Raw genomic sequence first — 20,479 nt, 5'->3', positions numbered from 1 at the left:
CTCGCTTTCGCTGTTGTCATGAAGCTCTCTGCCCTCGCTCTGGGTTCACAGTCCACATGAAAGCATCAGGAGAGGATTCTTGGCTGTTTCCAAGAGGGATGTCAACAGACTAATAATTGGGCCATCAAGCCCTCAGTGAACGCGCGCACTGACTGTTTCCTCAAAGCAGATTTAACATCAACAATTCTCTTTGTCAGAGGTTTTCTCCACAGTGACAGTTGCAAACTGTCAACAACAAAAACATGTTAGATGCCAACACCTCTTGTGGTCCCTTCTGATGGCAGTATCACTGATTTTCATTTGGCCAATCTGTTTAATCATTTTAGCTTTATTGAGCCTTTTTTGTGCACAGTTTAAATTAATTTAGTCAGTCTTTCAGATTTCTGGCATGTAGAATATAAATGCTGAGCTACGGCATCTCTGTCATGCCAATCATCACACTTGCTTTCTGCCCGCTGTGCATGCGAATAAACGATCGCTCTTCGATGTGAGATGTCATTTTCCGTGATTTCCTGGTTGTGTATGCTGTCTCTGCGTAGTGTTTAAAAGTGTAAACACACCATATACATGGTGCCTAGATGTGTTCCTGTAGCTCAAATAGTAGAGAATAGCACTAGCAACAGCAGGTTATGGGTTTGACTCCCAGGGAATCCATGAACTGATAGAATGCATGCCTTGAATGCAATTTGACCTCTATCCCATCTTAAAGCAGTCTAAGCTGGTTTGCTGGTCTTCCAGGCTTGCCTATTGACTGGTTTTAGAGAAATTTTGGCACTTTGTATCTCGTAAACCAACTAAAATGGATGAAAAGCAGCTTGACCAGGCTAAGAGACCATCTTTTTTCACTTTACTGTTGAAACCAATCTAGATAGGCATATTTAACCATAATTGACTGCTACATGCCCATCTTAGTCCTTAAACCAGAATGCATTTCCATGCTGGTTTAGGCTATTAATGTTAGTTAGACCAGCTTTCACCAGAAGATGAAGTTGATCGACCATTGCTCTTCTGGTTTGAACAAGATATTCTGTTCATTTAGCAGTCCAGCAGGAAGCAATGCATGCTGGGGATGCAACATATGCTGGTGATTTTTCACTGGTCTGTTCTGTAGGGGTTGTGCAGGCTCTGTCGAAAGTGGCAGCAAGCCCACAATTACAAATGCGTTGTCCATCATAATCGCAGCGCCATCCCAGAATTCCCTCTGCGGCCCGGTCCACAGGACCTCTGCTGCTTTCCTTCCATGAATCATGTCCAAGTGCGTGGTAAACAACCTATTAAGTGACCTATTTGTCCGTGGCCAGTTCTGCTAGCTCACTCACGGCAATTACTTTGGCTGAACGTCTGCGGTGGAGCACTTCAGAATGCTTCGCTTTCAAATCGATGAGCGCCCCCCTCCCTCTTCGAGAAAAGCACAAGCACTCTACTGTAATATTAAGATTACGTGGAGTGCTCCAAGACTGTACTGAGAATGTATAGCAGATTCATTGGCTTAGGTTCAAATAGCAAAATCCATTTCACTTGGCTACATGCAGTTTTGATCAGGAAACTCCGTCAGGGTTTGACATCTACATTCCTACTCCGAGATATGGCATGGAGTCCGTAGCAGGTGTTATTTTAGATGAAGTTTGATGGATACTGATGCTAGGGGGTCAGGTGTCACACGGTGGAAGTATCTCACGAATGCAACGAGCGCTGCGCAACTGCATGCATGTCAGTTCCATTTAGTTATGAGGATCGTAGTTGCACATTTCCAACAATTGAGCCGTCAGCGCCTGCCAATCAGGGGGAATGAACGACACTGCTGATTGCACTGCTGGTAATTACAGAGTGCAGCGAAAAGCCGTGTCAGAGAGGTGGGTTATTTTTAACCATGCATTTCTCCTGTATTCCAGGAAGGACTTACAGGTAAAGATGGCTTAGAGTACTGAGGCAATCATTATCCTTCATTGGGGGACCTTTTTTAAAATTACATAAATATGGTCAAAAGTGCACTGTTTGTTTTTGTCGGCTGGAATAGTTTCAAAGCAAATGACTCACTGTGGCTCATTGTGTCCATATCTATCAGTTTGCAATGCTTTTAGAGACCTCGTGAAATCAAAGTTATTGGGTTTTAGACCATGTCTGTTTGCTTTAAATACATTAGTATGCTAGTATGCTGCTAAAGTTTACTAAATTTGCTGTCTTTTTCTTCCAGAAAGATTAAAAAAAGGTACTGATGGACAAAAAGAAAACTAAATATATAGCGAGATGATGGGGTGATGGGATGAAGAAATGACACATCAGAGAGACTCATTTTGAAATACCAGGTGAATGTCTTTGGATGGTCATTTTTAGTCGTCTACTTTAATAACCAGGTTCTTCTGGTGGGAAGATGAGAGGTGAAAAAGAAACCGAAAAATCATTTTGATTTGGAGAAAGAGACTTTTATGTGCCTCTAACGTCACCGGACAGAATTGCAAAAAGTACTGTTTCAAACAGGTTTCCTGCTCGAATAGGGAAAAATATTTTAACAATGAAGAAATGAACCATCTCTTGGGCCTGAATGTCCAGAGTAATGGGCGTGCTGAAAGTCAGGTTGTGAAAGCTGCGTGTTAGGATATAGGTTAGGGTTTAGTATTCGATGTAGCATTGTGTACCTTTCGCCATGCCCCCTACCTTTTGGTACATCGATTTCTCCGACCTGCAACTATCCCTGTCTCGTTTTTGAGTGTTGAGCTGTTCAAACATGTTTACCACTAGACAACTGTTGATTTTCTCTGTAAATATGTATTTTTTTTATTATTCTTTTTGGCAGATATGTATAAAGTGGTGAGTCAGTTATAGCACCACATGGGTTGCTGATTAATTGATGACTCAGGCCGATCTCCATAGAGAGCAGTCCAAGGAAATATGGTCCATTGTGTGCCACTTCATTTATATGACAGCAAGATTCATTCTCATCAGTTAGTCACTTTTAATAGTGCTTGAAGTACATTTCTCTTTGTAGTCATCAGAACATGTCAATGCACTAAAGTTTTAGTCAATGTTTAAACAACCACCGCATGTGTTGCAGTGAATAGAAAGTCAACATGAAATCAAAATTCACCCTATTAAATATCTTAATTGTGCATGGTTCGTATGGAATGACTACTTTTCAATATTCAATAGATTTGCAAGGGATTTTTTACTCATAAGTAGAATTGCGTTGTGAATGTCATTTCATGTTGACTTTAATAAAGGTAAAAGACACCACACACATGCACACACTCTCAGAGATGCTGCAAGCCTTTGTTTTCCCTCTGGAGAGACGTTCAGTTTTATTGGAGTGAACATTTTAGACGATAATTAATCTCTTTGCTTTTCATACCATAACACCTTTCAGCGTGTTGTAACTCTTGGTGTCATCCGCACAGCAAGAAATTGTGGTTACAAGTCACTCTAATGCAATTAGCACATCTTTTTTTAGCTGTAATTTGATGTTTGGATGCCCTATGAATGCAGAATTCCCTGACTTGGCTTGCTGTACTTAAGTGAGTGTAGAAAAGGCTGTTTCCATTGGCTTTCTTCCCAAGGTTTTCAGATTGTTTTTAATGCCTCTGCCCTTTGCACAACACATTATTAACATTACATCGCAATTAAAAGATATCTCTCAGAGTCTGCATATCACACGCACATGTCTAAAGAAGACAGCTTTCCGAGAACTATGTGCCGTTTAGTTTGGGATCTTCTATGAAATTCCTCTTAGAATCCCTCTCCAGTCATGCGCTATAAGTGAGGTACTTCTTAAATGCATAAAACATCTCTGCCCATTAAAACCGTGATTCTTCCACTAGCAATTTTGTCTAAGAGGTCTAAATACAATTTGAATGAAATGATGGTACCATCTAGAGCTCATTTACATGCTAAAAGTGCTTTATAGAAACTTCAGTGGAGATTTTTCATGATAATCTCATAGTTTATAACATCTGCCCCTAAAAATAACTTTTCCTATGTAAATTATGGTGGTTTAATGGTTCTGCTTTAACTCCATTTCTTTTGGCAAACCATTTTTTTTTTCAAATCCCTTTAAAAAAATATATCAAAAGCTCCATGAAGAAATAATTTCAAATGAGACCAAAAAAAAAAAAAAAAAAAAAAATATATATATATATATATATATATATATATATATATATATATATATAATAATTATTATTTTTATTTTATTTTTTCAATCATCTTTTAAAAGTTTTTTTTTCATGCTAGGGCATTACCAGATGGTTGTTAGGGTGTTGCTAAGTGACTGCTATTCAGGTGTTCTGGGTGGTTGCTAGGGAGTTGCTAGGTTGTTGCTTGGATGGTTTCTAAGTGGTGTCTTACTGGCCCAAGTTACAAAAGTCCATGCTTAAATTTGTATGACATTCTGTTCTCTAGAGAGATAGTGTAAATCATTTAGATATGTAAGTTTATGGGATTTTTTTCCCCTACCAGTTTTATCATCTGCCAGGTGAAAGTGGCAAGTTTGATTGCTAACTTATCAAATGGTGAGTTTCCCAGCTTTGTAATTATCCACATGCATGTGTGGGACTCTGCCATTGCATAATGCCACTGCATGTATATGGAAACACATCTGGTTGTCTTTGATTTTGCTATGTCACATGAGGACATGGAATGGGGAGTAATCCCTTTGGATTTAATAATTAAATTTTGGCCACCTCATAAGGAGATGTCTTTAGTGTCTAATTTACCAGAGCGAAGAATAAAAAGCTCTCCTCTAATTGATTTTTATGACGTGCCCCGATTTGTATGTCTACAGAGCCGGTGCCCAGCAGATATGTTTGCGATGCTGAGAATTATCAGACTGGTACGGATGAATTACAGCGGCGGCCTGTTTGTCATTCCCCGGCTTAATCTATAAAAACATGATTATGTACACAAGGCTTACATAGATTTCCCCCAACGTTGTCATTGATTACACTTCAACTCCAAAGCTTTCTCCTGTAGGTCATTTTGTGTTCACATATTGCAAATGTTAATTCTGAACGTAATGCTAGCATGGTTGAGCCAGTGGACACTTTGCAGAGAGTAGGCAGAAGCACAAATGTTAAGCTTTTAAATAGATTTTGTCAAAGAGACAAAGACCAGATGCACCACAGCTGTGGTAAGCGCTAAGATGACACAACCTTGAGTCATGTGTCCAAACTCATGTGCCCTCTCTTTTTGTCACAATGAAAGAAGAGGACTACAGTACATAACAGCACCAAAATAACATTTGATGTGTTAAGTGGAAGGAAGCAATCTCAGGATTACGTAAGGTTGTTGAGGTACCAAGAACAATCCCTCATTTTCCTTTTTCGCCAAGGACATGAAATGACATATTCATTCACAATCAATAGAGGTGAAAAATGACTCTAGAAAGATGTTCCTGAGGACAAACGTCTCACAGTTTTCATAAGATGCGTACTGATTTTTACATAGTAACCTCTTGATGTACAGCAGGCCTGTTTTACGTAGGGCTAGAGCAAAGTTGAGATATGCTTCATATATGTGTCAACCGTGTGTCCTAAAATTTTATTTCTTTCAAATGAGTTGACATACAATCCTTCTGACAAAATTACATAAACATAAACCAACCTAAGACGGTTTGGTGGTCTTAGCTGGTTTAAGTTGGGCTGACCAAAAACTCTTCTAAAACCAGCCAACGGTCCAGCTTGACCAGGCTCAGCGACCACCAAACCAGCTTAGGCTCTTTCATTTATTTATAAAATGAATGTTGATGGCATGACTCTGATTACTTTTGGAAGACTCTAATGTGAAATATTTCAGTTCATATTGAGATATAGAGACTTTCGACTGGAAATGTCTCATAGCTACAGTATCTAGGAGAAACATTTGAGATGTTAAAAAGATGTCCTTTTTGATTTGTCTCCCTTAAAAGTTCAAACTAGCTATTTTCCATTAAGTTTTTAACCAACATTTGTAAGAAATCAGCTGACTGTGCCATACTTCCATGGGGTCGATATCTGATGCTGTTTATTCTTTCTGCTGGGAAGAGATGCAGATCGTTTGCATGCATTATCACTGCTCCATAACAGACCAGTACCCCACTGGGCCAAAGAGTCAGATTAATGAAGCGAATGCCCACCAAACGGCGAAGCGATGCACACAGACACACACTGAAGTCTCTAAACAAAAGGACTGTTAGTGTTGACTCAGTAAGAATGATTTTGTCTGTTATGTGATGTTCTTTCAATTCAAACATTTTCTGGAGAAAATGTATGGCATTTTCCTGTGCAAAATCCAACTGCAATTTGTTTCTTTGAGGTTGCTAAGGTGTTCTGAGTGGTTGCTAGGTGGTCGCGTACCAGCCCAAGTCTCTAAATATGGTTCAGGTCCCTCATTCATTCTATGAAAATTGCAAGTTGATTTGTTTAGAAAATGAATGGCCAACCTCAATAAGCCTCACAATTTGAGGCATCATGTTCGTGAAGAAAACTGTGTGCTCCCTAGGTTTTACAAAGTGATATTCATGTATTTTCAATGAAGATAATGTACCTTGGTAATTTATAAGGATTTAAATTATTACTTTTTCTTATATCAAAAACTCATCCTCACCAATACAAAATGGTTTTACAAAATTTGCCTCTCATTTTGACAAGCCGAAGGCACGTGGCCGAGATCTTCCGTACGCATGGATTATCTCCACATTTCCAAAGGGATCAGAGATTATCCCTTTCAAGAAGTACATTTACTCAATAGCTTTGACCCAAAGGCGCCCTTTTGGGTATTTGTAGCTTTTTATTAGTGGTGCTTGCCAAGGCAAACATCACGATTGTTATTGCTCATATTTAGGGTTAGAGCTACTGTAAGCCCAACTCTGCATCTGAATATTTATAATTTCCTGCTATATAGTGGGTGAAAAACAAATTGATGTCTGAATTCACAGTATAACAGGCACAAAGTACACAGACCTAACCTACTACTTCCATCAAGATTCTGAAGTGCGCATCCGATGGACACTTTACTATCCCATAAGGTCATGTGAATGGATTTGTGAATGGCAGTTTAGCGACAACTTGTTCTCAAGCCATTTCTTGGTTGTCTTTGCAATTGACCGTTCGCAAAGACCCGCCCCCCTTAGTTACTTTCGCTATGTCCGACAAGCTACGCCGCTCTTACGCCACACCATGTTCTCACGCAGTGAAAAATATAGCGGAGCAGAGAGGACACTGACAACGCGCTGACAGACAGGACAGACCGGTTACTTTTGATATTAAACATATTAAACAAAGTCTCACCTTTCAAATTTGGTAATTTTTTTAAAGAAATGTAAACAATAAATACCGTTTTGTGGCTCTTTAATGTGTCTGACAGATCGCTGTAGAGCCTCAGTTAAAGCTGCTCGTGAACCGATCATCTCTTCCTTCTAGTTCATTTATAGCATCAAATAAACATGAATGAACATAAGAAGGAATTTTGTTTTAACCGCGGAAAGGCGTCAGTACACTTAGTACAGTCTGTACACAGTACACGGCGAAGTATGATTGGTCAGATCACCTGTCAATCAAGCTCCCTGCGAAGGGTCAATTGGGGCAGGAACATTGTCTTGTTGAAAAATAACATCTGATCATTCCTCTTTAGGTAACAACTTTTCTTTTGTGGGAAGCATTCTGCAATATTCCCCTGTACTCTAAAGAATTAAATGATTTTTCACAATGAAGTAGCTCACCAATACCAGGCTCCCCACACAGACACCTCTTCCTCCATGCTTCACTGTGGTAGAGATACATTTATTATTATATTTCTCACCAGATCGTCTAAGACATCGCTCTGGAGCATCACCATGCAACTCGTGTTTCATTGTGATTCATCACTCCACACACAACTTCATATATTCTGCCAAAATCGTCATTCTGTCTTTGATGTTTTTCTGAGACAGCAATGGCTTTTTGAGTGCATTTGCTTAAATTTTCTAGTTTCCTGACCAATGATTTGTGGTTTTGACAATTAAAAGCTTAGTGTTTTGCCATTTTGGGCTTGGTCCATTTTCCCCCCTGAAGTGTATAGATATGTTTTATACAGTCAATTCAAAAGAAGTAGCTATTTAGAGAGTATGCAATTTTGGAAATTTTAATTTATGCAAATTTAAAGTTTGCTAAATATGATAGATAAAAAAAAAATGGCTTGTATCTTCAGCTGTCGCACCATAAAACTGGCAAAAAAAAAAGCTGTTCCAGTCACGTTTATTAGCTGTTTGACATTCAGACGGAGGGGACGGAGGCGAGGGAGAAGGGGTGTAGCCTTGGAAACCCTTCGTATCGCCACACGTCTGAGTTTCCATTGGTGGAGTCCTGTCCTGATGTGTTCGGGTGTCTCTGAGCGCCTGGTGACTATTCCTTATGTCTGTGCATGAAGAAGGACATCCCTCTTCTCTCTCTCCCCCTTTCTCCTCCTCTTGCTCCCAGAAGACACGTTGTGCCTGTTTAAGCAGGAATCATTTCCCTCGCTGTGAAATGAGGCCAGGTCCATTTCTGACATCTCAAACGAATACAGAGCTAATTCAATTTCACACACATCAAACACAAACCAATCCGTCTTTATGGCAAATCGGGTCATGTGTTTATTTTGGTCGTTTTGGTAATGACTGAAAGCCTGTGTTTCCCCTGATCAGGTTGGTTGGTAACGTGGACACCAACATGATTTTGCCAAGTTAGATGGCGCTCCTGGGTCATTATATTTTGTTGATCCTGGAACAATATTCCTGTCCAAAAATGTTGTGCTGCCCCTAAACCTAATCCTACCCATAAATTATCCATAAAATCAGAGGGAAATGATAGGTGAATAATTCTGATGTAGAAGCACCTAACCCTGTCTGTAGGCCTAAACTTGTCTGTAAACTTGGTTGTATTGTTGTTCCAGGATCAGGAAGATGTTGTACCTGCTGATATCAGGTTCACCTGTACTTGTAGCGTGCGCATTTTGTGTGTGTCAATGTAAAACACTGTAATGCTACAGAGAGCTGAAGACTTAATTGATTGTGTTGTTCGGCAGGACTCGGCCAACCTCTACAGGCGGCACAGAGCCAAAAACAAAAAGCCCTGTTTTGTCCTCTCAAACACAAGCAGACCAAACCACATGGGAATTATTCAAAGGCAAACAGTATCCATATTTACAAATCAAGCTGAATTTGTCTTGGGCAGGCTGGCATGTTTCATCTGTGTTTTTTTTTCTTCTTCTTTTTTCTGGGCTACAGCTGAAATGCATGGCTTTTTTTAGATGGCTATATCGATTCAATGCAAAGACAGTCGCTATGGCAACCTATCAGGTCTGGAAGGGAGCTTTTCCGCCCCCTCATACTTTCATGCCAGGCATAGGCCATGGAGTCGTGATATGTGATGGCTCCTATAGCTCTCTGACAGCTGTGAAAACCCTCAGATTCGAAGACTTCCATCTCTGCCATCATTACCTGCCCATATGGAGTCTAGTGACCCATTTGACTTAAGAAAAGCACAAATGGCCTGAGGTGCACTTGTGTTGGCGTGTGTGACTGAGTGTAAGTAAGTGTTTCTATGCAGAGAGAGACCCGTCCGACCACATGCTGTAGCTCTGTTCCAAAGCTGGCTGTACATCTAGGAATCACAGGTGCGCACCTGATGGAAATGCGTTTCAAAATAGAATAGGTAGTAAAGTTGTCTTGCTTTAAGGTGTGGTCATATCATTTTCAGCAACAAATATCCTTTGTCAATAGTGTAGCGGTGTATGAAGCACAGCTCACACAGAAGTCACTTTCAAACCAAGCAGCTTTCTGTTGGTCACCGTAGGGAATTTGCACGACCAATCTGAGGAAATCTTACGCTCTAAAGCGAAATTCTTTATTGTGTGGATTCCTATTGAAATTACTCGATTTATACTAGGCGATCTCCTAGGCAGATATTGACTTGGAACTATATTGGGGTGAAGCACAGATGAAGCACTGCTACTTGGGCGCAGATATATCACGCAACACCTGAACCAATCACCACGGATGATATCACTGTGCCCAAGTAGTGGTGCTTCGCCTGTGCTTCACCCCAATATAGCACCCCAATATCTGCCTAGGAGATCGCCTAGTCTAAATCTGCATTGCTATTTGTACTCGATGTGTACTCGTTGTGATACGCAGGTCAAAAGAAGTTATTAGGTGTGCTTTTTTTTTATTTTTTTTTATCACTTTTACTCACAACATGCTATCTGGCAACAAAGGATTCCATTCATTATGCTAAGCTAAGTTAGCGGCGGCGCTGCCAGACTAAGACAATGCATGTACTGAGACGAAAATGCGTTTGCCCACCTATCTAAATGTAGGGGAGACGGTGAATAACCCCCATTTCAAAAAACGGTGGCGTGTTCCTTTAAGGTTTAGAATAAAGATTTTCCCTCACTTATCCTGCTAAAAACAATACAATTGAAAGCAGGCTGAGCTGGGTTGATAACTTCCAAACCTGATCAGGCTGATATGTTGGCTGGTTTTAAGCAGCTATAGCCAACCAGCTAAACAACAGCTTAGACCAGCAAACCACCTTAGACTGGTATAATAATGTTTTTAAGCAGACATACACGCATGCATAAGCCTCATGAGCTGGAGGCAGTAATTCTCATGAGCTGACAGCTGCAGGCCGAGGTGCTGTTTGTCTAGCATGCCACTCAAGGTAAAATCAATCTCTGTGAAAAGCCATGCAAGGAAATGTACGTTTTTCCTCCTCATGCATAGCAAGCATAAAACCTCCACCAGAGCAATAAAAACAAGCCCACTGGTTTTAGTAATCAAGGCCAGGCTTTTTTTTTTTTTTGGTGTGAGTCAGGTGTAATTTGTGACTACAGTGGAAGCTGCTTTCGTGTGTGTGTGTGTGTGTGTGTGTGTGTGTGTGTGTGTGTGTGTGTGTGTGTGTGTGTGTGTGTGTGTGTGTGTGTGTGTGTGTGTGTGTGTGTGTGTGTGTGTGTGTGTGTGTGTGTGTGTGTGTGTGTGTGTGTGTGTGTGTGTGTGTGTGTGTGTGTGTGTGTGTGTGTGTGTGTGTGTGTGTGTGTGTGTGTGTGTGTGTGTGTGTGTGTGTGTGTGTGTGTGTGTGTGTGTGTGAGAGCACCTCAGAGGAGGAGTGTGAGCTGCCAGCGTTTGCAGAGGTGAAAGTCAGGGCTGTCGACTTTGTTTCACATCCTCTGCAGGCTGTGTGCCTTGTTTCCTCACCTCCCTGCTTCCATTAAATGACTTGCTGGGTGAAAAGAGTGGTGTTATTTTTTTTTTAAATATGAGATCACTCATTCACACAATTTTATTTGTGCTTCTGCTCTGTGAGGTTTGAATTGTCACCCTCACAAAAAAGTACTGAAATGGTACCATGTCTCATACCGCGTTACAGAATTCTTAGTGTGTGTTTGTGTGTGTGTGCGTGTGTGTGTGTGTGTGTGTGTGCGCGCGTGTGTGTGTGTGTGTTATATGTGTGTGTTTATATGCATGTATGTATATATATTAGGGACCGCTATACAAAAATGCAACAATATGTATCGAGGCTAGTGACTATATATTGTGTATAGTTCACCCAAAATAAAATTACTGTGAGGAAAAAAATCTAGTTTTCAGAGTTTTAGTGTCAGTACTACATTAAACGTATATTTATAATGTTAAATGTGATATGTGTGGGTCCTGATAATGCCAAATGTCTTACGTTACCAGTAAAACGTGGCCTACATTATTTTAAATATATCTATATTTTCAGCTTCAGAATCATGAATATTTTTATTCTGGTGTCACTATTGTCCTGTGCATTGGGTTATCAGCACCAAGTTCAAGCCTATTCATTTCCAGCTCTAATGTAATATCAGATTTAGCATTGTAATCAACAGTAAATGTTTTTGTTAACCTTTTATCATATGTCTTGGAGCATCGCAATAATATCGTATCGTGAGTTCAGTATCGTGATGTGTATCGAATCGTGACTTGCGGGTATTGTTACACACCCCTATTACAGTATATATAAAATACCATGACGGTTCTAGGTGATACTTAGTACTTTTTTGTTGAAATAATGTTCAGTACCATACTAACGTCAAAGTAACATATCACTATACCACGGTACTTTTTTGTAGTGTAATTCTGGTGTAAATTCACTGTCAAGCAAGCTAATGTATATAGTGACGTAGAAAACATCTTTAGAGACAATAAACCAGCAACATTTATTGGTTGGAGGACTTAAACTTGATATAAACCGACATAGTTGGCAGCCAGTCAGAAAAGAGGAAATGTTGTCATCGACATTAATTACCCTTGCTGATGTAACCGTCAGCAATATCAGCTTGTTTGCAGGACAGCACAGAGCAGGAGAAACCTCGGTGTACACATTGGTCATCAGTGCAACAGAAATGTTGTCCTGAAGTCTTTAGTATTCCACCGTTAGATGTTGAACTGAAATACCCTCACGGTCTGATCTCTCTATTGCGTGTGGCGGAAACATATGCAGCTGCAGAACCCTGTGATGTGACCCCATGTGAATCACTGGCGACGGTATGGGACGGATGATGTGTGCGCATCAAAAGAGGAAGCCAGGCGTTTTGAGATCGCCCGAAGCCTTACTCTCTGCTTTTGTGCGAACAGACAGTCGTCGACGGCTGAGGGGACGAAATGCACAAGAATAATGTGTCAGACATAGCATCTCTGCACTTCATGTGTGTGTGTGTGTGTGTGTGTGTGTGTGTGTGTGTGTGTGTGTGGCTTTTTAAACCTGAATAAATATGGTGACTTTTCGCAGTCAACTCCATTCCAATGCTGAATGCTATACCTAAATATTCTTTCTTTCTGTAGGTATTGGAATAACGCCGGTTTTAATACAATTTCCCCAGACGTCTCTTCAAAATATGCCTCAGTTTATTTGCACACCAGGTTCTGTGTTTCCACCTACACTCCACACCAAATATACCCATCACGAACTAGCCATCATTATCCAACACACCTCCTCTTCATCTGCACACACACGCATCTCACTGGTCCCTTCATTGCAGACTGGACCCGGAGCCAAGCGTTTTTTGCCTTCAGCAACGGAACGGATGGCAGAGGTTGTGTTTACGCCTAGTCTGAGCATTTGTCAGGCAGTGAACACTGCAGTGGAGGAGATGGATGTCATGTTGAGGCTCATGTGTTGGACAGGGAGCGATAATAAAGCGTAATTCGATGGCTGTGGAGCCGAGCTTTAGTTGGACCAGGAGCAGGTGATTGAAAGCTCTGAGGCTCGTGTGTGTGTGTGTGTGTGTGTGTGTGTGTGTGTGTGTGTGTGTGTGTGTGTGTGTGTGTGTGTGTGTGTGTGTGTGTGTGTGTGTGTGTGTGTGTGTGTGTGTGTGTGTGTGTGTGTGTGTGTGTGTGTGTGTGTGTGTGTGTGTGTGTGTGTGTGTGTGTGTGTGTGTGTGTGTGTGTGTGTGTGTGTGTGTGTGTGTGTGTGTGTGTGTGTGTTCCCGTATATGCCGTATATCACGTATATCACTGCAGGTACTATGGTATTACCGTGGCATTTTTATACCATGTTTATTCGTTTTTTCTAGACATAGTACCATGGTAATATTCTTGTAAGCATCATCGAGTACCATGTAAACATTGTTATCACCATAGGATTTTTTTTTTTGTAAGGGTAGCAATAACTTTTTGCCATACCCATAAAATAATGATAATGTATTATTGTTGATAGAGTATAATGAAAACAATGTACCATGCTATCACCATAGTACTTTTTTGTAAGGGTACCAGTAACCACCAATAACGTTTTGTCCAATAATAATAATAATAATGTTGTTGTTGTTCTGGTGTTGTCACAAAATAACAAAAGAAATGTCTAACTAAATAAATATTTAATATAATAATTAATACAGACATTGCTGTGTTTTTGGTATACTATGGTAATACCCTAGGATTATTATTTGTAAATACCATATGATTATGGTAATCATTTAGTACTATAGCAAACATCAAAGTACCATGGTACCTTGGTATTTGAATATGGTAATTATTACTACTGTATATAACAACGTACCATGCCGTCACTGTACAATGGTACCATTACAATTCTCTTTGTTAGAGTTTCGCATTGATTATGTATTCCAATTATGTGTAATCATGTGGCATTGAGTCTACTGTATATGGAATAAAACATCGTTATTGAGGAACATGAAGAAAGTGAGAGAGTGAGTGTGAAACAGAAAGAGTTTGGGAATAAAAGAGCATGACACACAGAGACGTACTCATCTGACATTCACAATCTCACAGTGTGTGTGAGAAGGAGAGAAAGAGAATGAGACAGAACATTCAGAGTAGCGGGGGAGTGAAACTCTCTCTTTCAGAACAGTTGGGATGAATCATCCAGTTTTCACCTCTCTCTCGGAGTCTTGCAGTTCTTATGCTAAAAACACACTACATGATAATGTTCTCACATGTTCGAGCCAGGCGTGATGCATCAAGTTTCCAGTGACAAGTCATGTGTCTGTTTACATTAAGAACATATCTGGTCTGATGTTACATTTGATCATATAAATGTTAATATATAAAAAAAACATTTTATCATTTTTGCTTCTTGGAAATTAGCAAGTTATTTAATTTATGATAATAATAATAACTAGAACGTACATTTCCAGAAGAAAATGTGAATGGTGCTTGCAGTGGCAAAAAACACGACCCGGTTGCTAGAGTGTGGTACATGATTGCATACGAGCCAACAACCATATCTGTAAGATGTTCTGCTGCTGAGATATGGCTTATTCATGTTGTTCGGTTGGTTGCTAGGGTGTTCTGGGTGGTTGCTAGGTGGTTTCTAGGGTATTCTGGGTGGTTGCTAGGTGGTTGCTAGGGTGTTCTGGATGGTTGCTAGGCGGTTGCTAGGGTGTTCTGGGTGGTTGCTAGGCGGTTGCTAGGGTGTATTGGGTGGTTGCTAGGCGGTTGCTAGGGTGTTCTGGGTGGTTGTTAGGCGGTTGCTAGGGTGTTCAGGGTGGTTGCTAAGGTATTTTTGGTGGTTGCTATGGTGTTACTAGGTGGTTGGTAGTTTTCACAGATGGTTACTATGGGGTTAGGGCTAAGGTTAGGCACTCGGCCGCAGAGTATTTAAAATCTCTATTAAACGAGTGCATTATAATGAGTGCACGAGGCCTGCGGCCTCGTGCCTATGAGTGAGTTTTTATAGAGTATTTAAAATCTCTATTAAACGAGTGCATTATAATGAGTGCACGAGGCCTGCGGCCTCGTGCCTATAGCCTATGGTTGCTAGGGTGCTGTAACTGGTTGCTATGGTGTGGCTATGAATATTTTAGGCCATTCTAGGTGGTTGCTAGGTGGTTACTAGGCAGTTGCTAGGGTGTTCTGGGTGGTTGCTAGGCGGTTGCTAGGCAGTTGCTAGGGACTTCAGGGTGGTTGCTAGGGCTCCACAGATGGTTACTATGGGGTTAGGGCTAAGGTTAGAGTTTTTATAGAGTATTTAAAATCTCTATTAAACGAGTGCATTATAATGAGTGCACGAGGCCTGCGGCCTCGTGCCTATAGCCTATGGTTGCTAGGGTGCTGTAACTGGTTGCTATGGTGTGGCTATGAAGATTTTAGGCCATTACTTATTGGCTGCTGGATAATATAAATCCTCTGAGGGAGAGAGAGGGGGAGACATGCAGGGGTGTCAGCCCCTTTGTGTCTGTGTGTGTGAAAAATGACAGTTGGGATTTGAATTTCTGAAAATTCCGCAATGTTAAGTCAATGGGACTTTTTTGGCCGCTTTTTCGTCCGCTGTGCGAACATCGTACACCCGATCGCTTAGAAAAGATATAGCACACCTCTCCTCAATGAGCCGGTCGATTTGACACCTCACTCAGGGGTCTGTGACAAACGGTGCGGGGCGAGTTTCGCGCCGAACTTTTGTGTGGAAGAATAATAATTATTATAAGTATGGAGGAGAACACTAATGTTGCTTTGCCTATAGGCAAGCACCATTAATAATAAATGATTATTAACAACAACAATTACATTAACAAAAACCATTATTATTATTAATCACAAATAACTTGTCCTACCAATACCTAATAATATGTTGGGGAGTGGGATTGAGGAAATGTCGGATTATAAATATTATTGCCCGTATGAGCACCATAGATACATATTTTTCCTTATAAAAAAAAAATATTTTTTTTCGAATACCATGGTAAATGTAAAAAAGCAACATGCTATGCTGCCTTCTCGTGCTATCGGAAACGTAAACAAACTTAAACAACCTAAACAAACAAAGATATTTTAAAGAATGTTGGGAACCAGACAGTTGACCGTGTAAGCCGCGCTGAATCGAACCAATGGGGGGGCAGTCGACCAGCGGGGAAGTGGCTCATAGACCAGTCTATCTCTTCAACCAGTTTTTCCAGTCTAACAACCGTAGCCATTAAAAAATATATATATTATGGAAGTCAGTGGTTACCGTCAACTGTCTGATTACCATCATTCTTTAAAATATCTTTGTTTGTGTTCCACAGAAGAAAGAAACTCATACATGTTTGGAACAACTTTAGGGTGAGTAAATTATATTTTTGGGTGACCTATTCCTTAAAAGCAAAAATGATATTTAGCATCCCATTCATTGACAACCATTTAAACATTCACCTTGTTCTCCAGGAATTTCTATTTTCGCTGCATATAAAACATAAAATATGCTTCAAATGGTTATTCATGTATGTAAATATGCAGTACTTTAACGACGAAACGATGCAATGTCACTGTTGTGGGAAAAAACAAATAAAGACTAGCGGTCACGGCAGCAGTCGTTCTCCTATCCGCCATGTTTAAAGTTCACAGACCGCCCAACTCAGAAACTCAGCTATCAAAATATCCCAGAGCCTCCAGTGGTAAATATGACTTGAGAAGCCGGTTAACTCGAAAACTCGTATTTACGATAATTCTGAAAGCACGTAAAGGAACCATGTCCAAAAAAACCTTACCCACTGCTATTATAGTGCTGCTAAATGTTATGCTAACATTTCATTTGTCTTGGCACTTATCCGTATAGCCTCTGTTGTAATGACTAATTACCGCAAAAACAAACTGAAGTGATTGGCTCAGGCCGAGTGGCCGTCTGAACTGGTCCTGTGATAAACTGCGGCACAAAAGCGTGAGTGTGTGTGTGTGTGTGAGAGAGAGAGAGCTAGCTACCCGGGTCAACCCCTATTTCCCGTGGGACGTCGTCTCAAGAGCAACCTGTCTTCTTGCATTGAGGGCCCGAGCTGTAGCACAAGCCGACGCCTCATTGTGATTCATCCAGTGGAGACGTCGCCACCAGGGCACCACAGAGGCCCCTAGGGGTCCACCGGCACACTTCCAAACACCTACAACACTTCTCCTCCTTCACAATCTCTTTTCTGTTTTGTCCTCTAATCATTCCCAGCTCTGACCTCGAAGACATGGCTTTGGATCCACATGAGGTGATAGATAACCTTCAGTTGACTGACTGATAGCACAGATCGAATAGTGACTTCATGGGTAAGAAACATTATGAGAGGAATTTAAATGTGTGTATAATCAGTCTAATGCAGATTGCAAATCTATTATTTTATAGCTTTATGTTAATACGTTTTGATTTGGGTCATGTGTATTCTGAACAAAATGCATGCCCATGACATTTATAGGTAAGGCTCACTTAAATAGTGCTGTGAACCAAAGTTTCAAGTGAGCCGTACCGATACTAAAATGTGGCAAATGTGTAAACACTGCAGATCACTGATTGGTCAGAGAGAATCGTCACTACCAGCGTCATTGGATTTGCGACACGAGACATCAAACTCAAACAAACTTCTTCATCTTGCAGTGGAAAACATGCTCATGCCGAGAATCAAAAACACCAATACCTCGAAATTCTCCTTTGCTTCTGTGTTGTGCGTTTGTTGAGTCCCATTTACGGCAGTAGAGGCACAACTATAACGATCAGTCTACACTGTAAAAAAATATTTTCATGATTTGTTATCACAACTTTTTATCTTTTTTCAAATCAACTTCGATAACTAATGTGTGAAGATAACATACTATTTTGAGTTTCTTTTTATCAAACCATTATTCTTCATTGTATTAACTCAAATTTTTAATTACAAAGAACTCAAAATTTTAAGGCAACAAGGTAACTTGTTTTTTTAAGTTAAACCAACATTTTTTTTTTACAGTGTATAATCCCACCCACTTTGAAGCGGTACTAAACTGGAGAGGAAAAGCTAACCGAGCCGTACCGTGGAAAAGCGCCTTTAGGGTCGACATTATGCTAGCAGTGTTAGCAGAGATTTGAAGGTTTAGCTGGCTGAAAATGCCATGTTCAACCAGCCTAAGATGATCGTCTTTGCTGTTTTATGATGGTCTTAACTGGTCGTCAGTCTGGTTTTCCCAGTCTGACCATCTGAAAAGTGCTGCAAACCTCTCTAAAACCTGCCTACAGATGGGTATGACCAGGCTAGAAGAACAGCCAAGACCAGCTATCGGTTTAGGCTAGATCATTCATCTGGTCTCCCAGTCTGGTTAACCTAGGAGACCAGCTAAGACCTGCAAAGCAATATAGGCTGGTTTAAGATGTTGTTCAGATTGTTTTAAGATCTGCAATACCTTATATTTAAATCAGATTAAGCTCAATTAAATTAATTTAGTTGGATCCATAACCTTCTTAAACTATCCTAAGATGATGTGCTGGTCTTGCTGGACTGATTGTGTGGTTTTAGAGGGTTATGATCTGCTCAAACGCACACTTTTCAGTCTGATTGCACAATTTTTCAAATTATTAAATGGATTATTAGGCTGCATGTGAATTTAGCTTGAAAGGACAACAGTCATTTAGCTTGATTGCTTCTGCAGTTTCTGCAGAGCTTGCAGAACACCGCTCTACATTCTGTTGGTAACATACACAACACTATATAAATGTGTACAGGGAGGGATGAGGTAACTTGGCAAGCCCACACGAAACCCAGAGGGGGAGAGAGAAAGATTAGAGAGCGTTGGAGGTATGTGTGATCTGTCCTCGTGTGCTTGGATGTTTCAATAATGATGTATGAGCACTTGGCCTCCTGGGATACCCGGGATGTAACCCAGATTCTGTGCTCGGACATGCGAGAAGACGGATGACTGTGTTGCGTGTTTTATGTGTTTTATATGTGTGGGTGTATGAGAAAGCGAGGCGGATCTCAATGGTACTGTACATGCTGCCACCGTGTGTCTGGTAGCCTGCTCTGTTTTTAGCTGGGAGCTAATGCTAGCCCTTCAGTCCCCAAAACAAACATATTCAATCAATATTTGTGTGTATTACAATTTTCTACATGGCAGCTACATATTTCATTGGCTTCTATTGCTGTTTGAGTGTTTGACCCGGCACAATCTGTCAGTACGTGTCCTCCAGACTGCTTTATTCCTGTTTGAAAATTGCTGTTGTGGCTCCATCTAGTGGCTCCATTCCAAAACTAAACTAAAATACAATAACTAAAACTAAAACTGATATATAAGAATTAAAATATTAATTAAATTAAAATATAATATAAAAAAAAAAAGTTAAAAAAAACTGAAATATAAATTAATACAAATTAGAATATAAATACAATTAATTTTATAAATAAAAATGAAGTATAATAAAAACATTTGTTTATAAATTTAATAACATTTAACTAATTTTGATATGGGCAGATGCAAAATTTGGCAGTATACAGTATGTGTTTTCTTTGAAACCCAGAAATGTTTAGACTGGTCAGCTTTCAGAAAAAAAAAATAATAAAAAGGAAAAGGGTGCCAACATGCAGCAGATAATTAAATGCAAAGCAAGCATGCATGAAACATCTGAAGTATTCACGCCTTCGAAAAAATCCCTCATGTGATCGTTGTGACATTTTAGCTCATGGCCCTTGTGTCTTTCATCTGTGAGCGGGTTTGAGAATATCATGTTCCTCCTGAGTCACTTCAATTACAAACTGTGCTGAACGCAATGTAAATGCACAGGAGAGACGTGCTGTAATATTCAATGAACCGATGTCTGTTTGCCATGAAGTTGCTCAGCACACACTGCATAATAAAACCAGATGGTGTAAATTGGTATTGTTATGAGTGACTGTAAGTGCCCTGGAATATTTGCTTTTGGTGATTATTTATTCATTGAGTTGTTTTTATGGCAGTGTTTTTAATTTGAATTTGACCTCAGTTTTTTCATTTGCTTTAATTTCAGCATTTCTCCTGCAGACCAACATGGATCATCTGCAAACACTGTATGCAATTCAAATAGGCCTACATTAGAAGACCAGCATGTAAAAGTGCCTTTTATGACATTATTAGCTAAGTTTAAATACACTTCTGATAGATTTAGATGATCTTTAAACTTCCTTAGACGTAATACATTTTTTTCTGGTCCAGTCACAAGACCAGTTCTAACCATGGTCCAATGTGGACAGTTATGCTGGTATTTTTTTAGCAGTGTGAACTTTCATAAAATTAATATTCCAGTGTAATATTTTTAACCATTTTCACTTAATGTGT

Source organism: Phoxinus phoxinus, assembly GCF_949152265.1.
Source record: "Phoxinus phoxinus genome assembly, chromosome: 9".
Taxonomy (NCBI): domain Eukaryota; kingdom Metazoa; phylum Chordata; class Actinopteri; order Cypriniformes; family Leuciscidae; genus Phoxinus; species Phoxinus phoxinus.
This window is presented reverse-complemented; position numbering follows the sequence as displayed.